At 44.9% G+C, this 6,853-nt stretch overlaps 1 long non-coding RNA gene across 1 annotated transcript in view; it reads right to left on the bottom strand.

The window, feature by feature from the left end:
- The window catches only part of LOC130253292 (uncharacterized), a 33,901-nt gene that overhangs the window by 3,206 nt on the left and 23,842 nt on the right, over positions 1-6,853 (bottom strand). The window contains exon 8 of the long non-coding RNA XR_008840537.1: positions 107-265. This is a non-coding gene — a long non-coding RNA (uncharacterized LOC130253292). The remainder of the gene's footprint in view (positions 1-106; positions 266-6,853) is intronic.

The raw sequence follows: 6,853 nt of genomic DNA, 5'->3' as shown, positions 1-6,853 counted from the left end.
GGGAAAAGGGAAAATCAGGCTCTATTTTCAGCTCTTCCTGTGACTTGCTTGATGATCTTGGCCAGATCTCTTGATCTGAATAACTCTGCCCATAGGTCACAGATACCTGTCACAGACTTGAGCATCATCCACAGGAGAGAATCACCAAGGAGAAATCAAGGAATTGCCCCCATTGGAATAGGGATGGCTGAAATATTTACATCTGAACTCACATCTTCCTTCTGCATTCCTTCAAAACTCTGTTGTTTTGATCTCACATTTACACCTGGAGAAAACCAGAAAATTCAGATCCTGATTTCAGAGAACAGCTCAGACAGAAATATTTGTATCCAGGGCACCTGGCTGCTCCCATGATTTGTGTCAGGTGCACAAATGAAGAAGAAGGAATAATTTTCTAAGCTATCAAAAGAAACTTGCTCTGTACCAGAGAACAGTTGTCTAATTGTTTTCCAAGGCTGATTGTTACTGCTGGATTCCCCTCTGCCCACTGGCTAAGTAGATTTGGGGTCAAAATCCCAGTGCTGTGTTTGCAGAGCCAGCACACGGCCCTGAGGCAGCAGAACACAATGAAATACTTGCTAATATTTTATGTCCATGGATTCTCAGAGCTCTGCTGAGCTGTGCCTGTCTCCTCTGGGGCTCACACAGGAAAACCACAGAATTAAAGTTAAAATAGATCTCCAGCTTCACATGAAAAGCTCAAAAGCAGGGACAATGGGGTAGAGAAGATGATCCAATCTATCACTAATGGAGACAAAGCAAGACTCTCCCTTTGATAACTTCTCACTGGCTCTGCCCTCCTTGGCCCTCTCATTCATGCCTTTGTTCTCATTTAACTTAGCAAGCAAAAACTTCTGCAATTCTTCTTCCTTTGGCTTAGAAACACACTTTTGCTGGCCAGTTTAAAATTTATTTCCAAATATTTGAACTCCAAACACAGTTTATAACAAAAGAAGAGTGTCTACTTAGTCTTTTGACCTTATTTACCTAAAGCATTCTGAAGCACAGCTACAACTCTGTGCTTTGAATTCCTGCCACTTCTCCCCAAGAGCTCTCACTGGCTTAGCCCAATATTTCCTCTCCTTGTTTTGTACTTAAAATGTTGAGCTTATTAATGTTGCACAGTCATTGCTTACTTGAACCTGTTTAGTTCTTAAATTTTGCTGCTCTCCTCTGAAATCCCTTTGGTTTAATCAGACAGATTCTCCTCTCTAAGCAGCTGTGCAAGTGAAAAAGGAGCTCAGAACAGCTGGTGGTTTTCTGCTCTGTCAGATTTTAGCCCATTATTGAAGATTTTGGAATAAACAGGAGCATGGAAAATGATGCAGCACACCCACTTCTCATCTCCCTTCATCTGTAGCTGGTGCAATAATTTTATCTTTCATGAAGTGGACAAAGTTCATCCTAAATGATAATACTTTTTCCTACAGATGGAAAAACACCAAATATGAAGCAGAGAGCTGAGCTGATAGACTGTAAACCCTGGGATCCAATTCATTCAGGAGCTGTCACACCAATCCTCTCTTCTTTAGAAGATACATTTTTTACATTTTCCCTCTTATCCAAAAGGGTTTCAAGACAGAGCCTCTGCATCTCATCACACAGACACTTCCATCCCCTCCAGCAGGTCAGGGGGAAGCTGCACATTTTCCAAGGATGATGGGTGAAACTATTCATGTCTGTGCTGTTATGAGGGATGATTGTGGAGACTGTTCCTAAGAATATTTTTCTTCTCTCTGGGCAGTAATGCAGAACACTCACAATCAGTAACTGGTCATTTGGAAAAGACATTAGGGGGGTTTTTGCTGAATCTGGAGACACTCTGTACCTTCTCTGCTGGTTAGAAAGCTCACCAGATAAGCAGAGGTTGGGTTTTTTCTGAGGCTGTCTTTGAACTCTCACAGAGACAGCTGAATTATTTCACTTTTGATTGTGATCCAGGTTTCCAGATGCTTGCAGAGGCCACCACTCTTTGCTGTTCTGCATTGTATTTCACTTCAAAACCCAATATTTCCCTATGCCATCATGAAAAAGCTGATTTGGAATATCAAATTAATAATGTAACAGCCTAATCTCTTGATTCCCTGGTTTTGATAAAGGTCATAGCTTTGCATTTGTTGGGGACCTGAACTCAAATTCGTGCTCTGTCAGCAAAGATGTTTGCCCAGATTTGCTGTGGCTGCCCCTGGATCCCTGGCAGTGCCCAAGGCCTGGACAGGGCTTGGAGCAGCCTGGGACAGTGGGAGCTGTCCCTGCTCATGGCAGGGGGAGGAACTGGATGGGATTTAAGGCCCTTTCCAACCCAAACCACTCCATGCCTCTGGGTTTTGAATGAACAAGACTCTCCATTCTTTACCCAGCAGAACAAGGCACACCCCAGCAGTTCTGAGACTGTCAGTAAAGAGCAGCGGGGTCAGGGAATAAAGGAGGAATCCAATCTTTAAATTACTCTCCCATCTGCCTTTGATTTTCCATAACCTCTGGGAAAGGCTGGATATAGAGGAAGTGATGGTGACAATGCTGCCCTGACAGTCTGTGCTCCAATCCCTCCACCTGGGAGTGGTGCCAGAGGTCAACATCTGTAGGAACCTCCCAAATGCTCAAAAAAGGATTACTGGGAACTCTCAGCTCTCTGAGGCTGAACCAAAATGGTGTTTCTGTGAACTTTGCTGAGAAGGAAACCCAGAATCCAGGCCTGGGAGAGCCATTAGTGTTTCCCATTAGTGTTTCCCATCCACATCTGTTTAAACTCCACATCCTCATCACCTTGCAGCCCACGTGGTTCCATCAGGCCCATGTCAAAGTCACTTCTGCTCCTGAGGGGCTGCCATGGTGCTGCTGTTCCCAGGGCAAACACTGGGAATGGAGGGCTGGAGTTGCCATTCTCCTGCACCCTGTTATCTGCCAAGACCACCTATGAAGTGCAGAAACTGAGAGTTAGCACCAGATACCAAATACTTCTGACAAGTGCTCATCAGTCTGTGCTGGAGAGCAGGAGCTGGCTCTCAGGAGAGGCCTGATCTGCCAAAAGAGCAGCTCTTAAAGCCCAGAATACATATTTGTGTCAGGTCTGTGAAATGACACATTTTATATGTGAGTGCTGTTCTGTGGGAGTTATTTATTAGGAAGATTTAAAGAAAGCAAGAAGTTTTGTTTCTAAGTCCTGAGTGCTAAACACTGAAAGTCCTCATTTTATCTATTTTTGTAGCTTTAATTTTAGCCACTTGCACTTCTGAACCTCAAACCATGGAATGAAGTGAAACACATGGAGCCAGAGGTTCATCCCTTCATACATTTGGAAATGCACATTTTCCCCAGACTGCAAATACATCTTAGCACTGAAAGAATCAAAAATCTTGAGTAGAACTGAGAGAATATGTTCAGTTTGCAAAGTGCCTGAATCCCAGTGCTGTGGCTTCTGAGAAGTGCCACTGGTAAGACAAGAACAGACATTTTAAATCAATGCTCATCACCCTCTCATGGTTTGCAAGGAGTTTGAAAGCCAAGGCACCCCAGGATGAGGGAAAAGGCTCTCAAAGGGTTAAATGCTTCCTGCCTTTAATCTAGAATCACGTAATGTGGAATGAATGTTTCAGCTCAAACTGTTTCCTCACTCTGACAGTTTCATGGTGTGAGGTCAAAGTGTGGGAGAGATGGGGAGAGGAGAGGGGGAGCATGGAGTGGTGAGCTGCTAAATCCAGAGAAATTAAAAAAAATGGATTCTCCGGCAGCCTTGACCCAGCTGGGATGGCTGTGGTGGAGCCATGGGTAAATGTGTGGGACTTTGAGGATTTCCTGCTCTGGGTTTGCTCTGCTCTCCCTGGTGCTCCTGCTCAGCTCCAGGCACAGTTCCCATGCTGTGCTGGAAAATGCACCTCGAGTTTCTCCCAGCTGACCCAGAGTGCAGCTCCAGCCCTTCCTGCACCCTGCACATGCAGGAGATGGGATTCCTCTGGGAGGACTGCTGGCTGTATTTATTTTCCCTTCCTGTGTGGATCTTTTCCTATGCAACCAGGTCTGTTCTGTGCACCAAAGAGCTCCACACGGTGCAGAAAAGTTCAATTCCAAGCAGATTTCAAATTCTTTTGGTTTTTTGGACCAAACATCACTTCTTACACCTCTTCTTACATGCCTGGTTTGATTTCATTTGCAGGCCTTCCTACAAGGACAGAACACTCAGCCATGGCTGTCTCTATGTCAAAATACATTTCTACAGATCAGTGCATCACATTTCTCCTTTTTCCTTGTAGTTTTCACCTCTTCTGTCATGGGCAAAAGTTTTCATTTGGGGAATTATTGACTATTTTGCCCATCAACACAAACTCCTAATCATTGATACAAGGGTTGAGAGAAAAAGAAAACCTAAACAATTACACAAACAGTTGATTAAATTCATTACCTGCCCTCCCTTCTAAGCCAAGCACAGCAGTCTTGACCTCCCTGTTTCCACCCTGGGTTACTCAGCCCACCCCAAATCCTTGTTTTTCTTCCTTAAAGACATCTGAGCAAGTTCACCACGTGCTCCTTTGTGGGGCTGATGTTTTGGCATGTGATGGGGTGTGACAGGAACATGGTTTACCCCAGGGGTCACCTCTGCAGCCCCTGGCTGGCACATCAGTGCAGTGACCCCACAATTTGTGCCCAAAACACTCCTCCCAAGGAGCAAAGATAAGGACACCCCCTCCCCATTCCATGGCAGGAACACAGAGACATTTGGTAGATCAACCTACTGCTGAGAATTGTAAATTCTGCATCTTCCCACCAAATGATAACAAATGTCTGAAGGGATTCAGCTGACAAATCCTCTTGCTCAACACCCCTCGTCCCTAAGCTGCATGAAAAAAACAAACTCCTTTCATGGCAGGAAATCCTCAGGCCAGTTTGTCACCAGGATTCAGACAGATTTAAATAACAGAGCTGCTAGCAGTGGATTTTGAGTGGTGAATGATACAGCCAGAAAAGCTGGACAGTGAGCATTTCTGCGGGCTGAGAGGTACAATCTTTAAGGCAGATGTGGCTTCTAATGCTTTCAGGATAAAGATGCAGGCTAAAGATGCAGGAGGATTCCAGAACTCTTTTTAGGAGTGATTCAGGAAAAGGTCAAACTCCTGCCCACAGCTCCAAAAATTCTATTTCTAAAATGGGCCACATAAAAATTCCCTGGGCCAGACCCACCAGTTTTCAGCATTCAGCTTCAGCCTTTGAACAGAACTGAAAGATCCTCATTTAAATCTCTTTTTTTGTGCTTCTCTGTGTGTTTTGGGATGTCTTTTATGGGGCACTAGCAGTTCCTCTGATCCCATATCTTCACATTCCCTGTCTGTTGGGCATGTTTTGGTGCAGTGTAATCCAAGGGGCCAGGAGCACTGCAGAGTGGTTGTCCCACCCCTGTACTTCAGTTCCAGTGAAATTTAAATTATTTTTCCTTCCTTTGCAAAGTGTTTTGAGACCTATTGATCAAAACCCCTGTGTGCAAGCCAGGTGTCAGAGTGTTTTCAATATTCAATTGCTGCTCCCTTGTGCAGGAGAAGAGCTGATGGTTTGTTATTAATTGGGCAGGAAGTGGGGATTAAACTTTGCTCTCTAATTACAAACAAAAGCTACAAGAGCTCTCTAGCTTCTGGATAAACCAAGGAATGAGCAACTGTTTCTAAGGCAAGTGAATCCCAGAAGCAGAAACCCAGATTGATGTCTCCCAGGGAGCTGAATTAAAACAGGGCTGGGTTGGCAGGCTGCCTCCTCTTCACCTTGTGAATATTCTCCAAGGGAGGCATCTGGAATATAACTGCTCTGATGCAGGGTTTCCTGTTGCAAATGCTCTCTCCAGCCTGGGATTTTTTTTTTTTTTTTTTTTTTAATTTGTGCCTAAGCCACATTTTCAAGTGGTGTAAATTGCTGTAGCACCACGAGAGTTTGGTGATCAAAAGAAATCCAGCTGTTGGTTTTTGTTAGCTGAGGATTTAACCCAGCCTGAAAATCATCCCTAGCAAAAGCCATCTCTGAGGCTGGGAGGCATTCCCACATCTGCAGGTGAAGCAGGGCACCCTTCTCCCAAAGCCCAGAGCTGTGCAGGGTAGCCTTGGAATCTTCTGAGAGTCTCCTTGAAATCACATGGAAAAAGTTTCAGAGCTGTGTAAATAAAACTCTGCCTGTTAAGTGGCCTCTCTGATTTGCTTTAAACCCCTTGTGCATATTTTGCATTCACTTTCCAGGAATAGCCCAGTGAGATTCACCCTGGCCCAAGGATTCCTGGGACTGGTGCCTTTGGGATATCCAATTCCCTTTTGTGCAGTAGCAGATGGCTCCAAGGGATGTGGGAGCCCTGGTCCACCTGTGGGACTATCACATAACAAATCTGATATTGCAGCAACAGCCAAATGGATTATTTATAGGTACATATAGGTTCTATATGGCACAGAAGGTCGTGGGGTCCTGCTGGTGCATCCAGGGAGTGCAGCCACACCAGCAGAGCTCTGTGAGCAGAAAGCTGCATTCTAATGAACAATCCTGGCTGCAAAATGCTAGCACAGCCCTGCTGCTCCCAGTTTGGGAGCTGGCTTGGTCAGAATTCACACCATTGTGTGGTGTGGCCATGCCCTTGGAGCTGCACAGCTGGGAATTTGTTCTGGAAAAGCTGCACACTCACCCGCCCGTGCTGCAACAATGCAATGGGATTTTTCTCTGAGTGCTCATAATTAACAAAGCACAACCCATGTAATCATCCAGCCCTGCTCAACATCAATGGAAAAATACACAGACAAAGAATTACCTCCCTGCTGCTTTTGAATGGCACAATAAAGTAAATAATCCGACCACAAGAATTCAGGGAGCAAAACAAAGCCTGAATCCATCA

The sequence above is a fragment of the Oenanthe melanoleuca genome, chromosome 4A, assembly GCF_029582105.1.
Source record: "Oenanthe melanoleuca isolate GR-GAL-2019-014 chromosome 4A, OMel1.0, whole genome shotgun sequence".
In the NCBI taxonomy this organism is placed as follows: Eukaryota; Metazoa; Chordata; class Aves; order Passeriformes; family Muscicapidae; genus Oenanthe; species Oenanthe melanoleuca.
The sequence above is the reverse complement of the archived record's forward strand: the minus strand, read 5'-3'. Positions and strand labels throughout refer to the sequence as shown.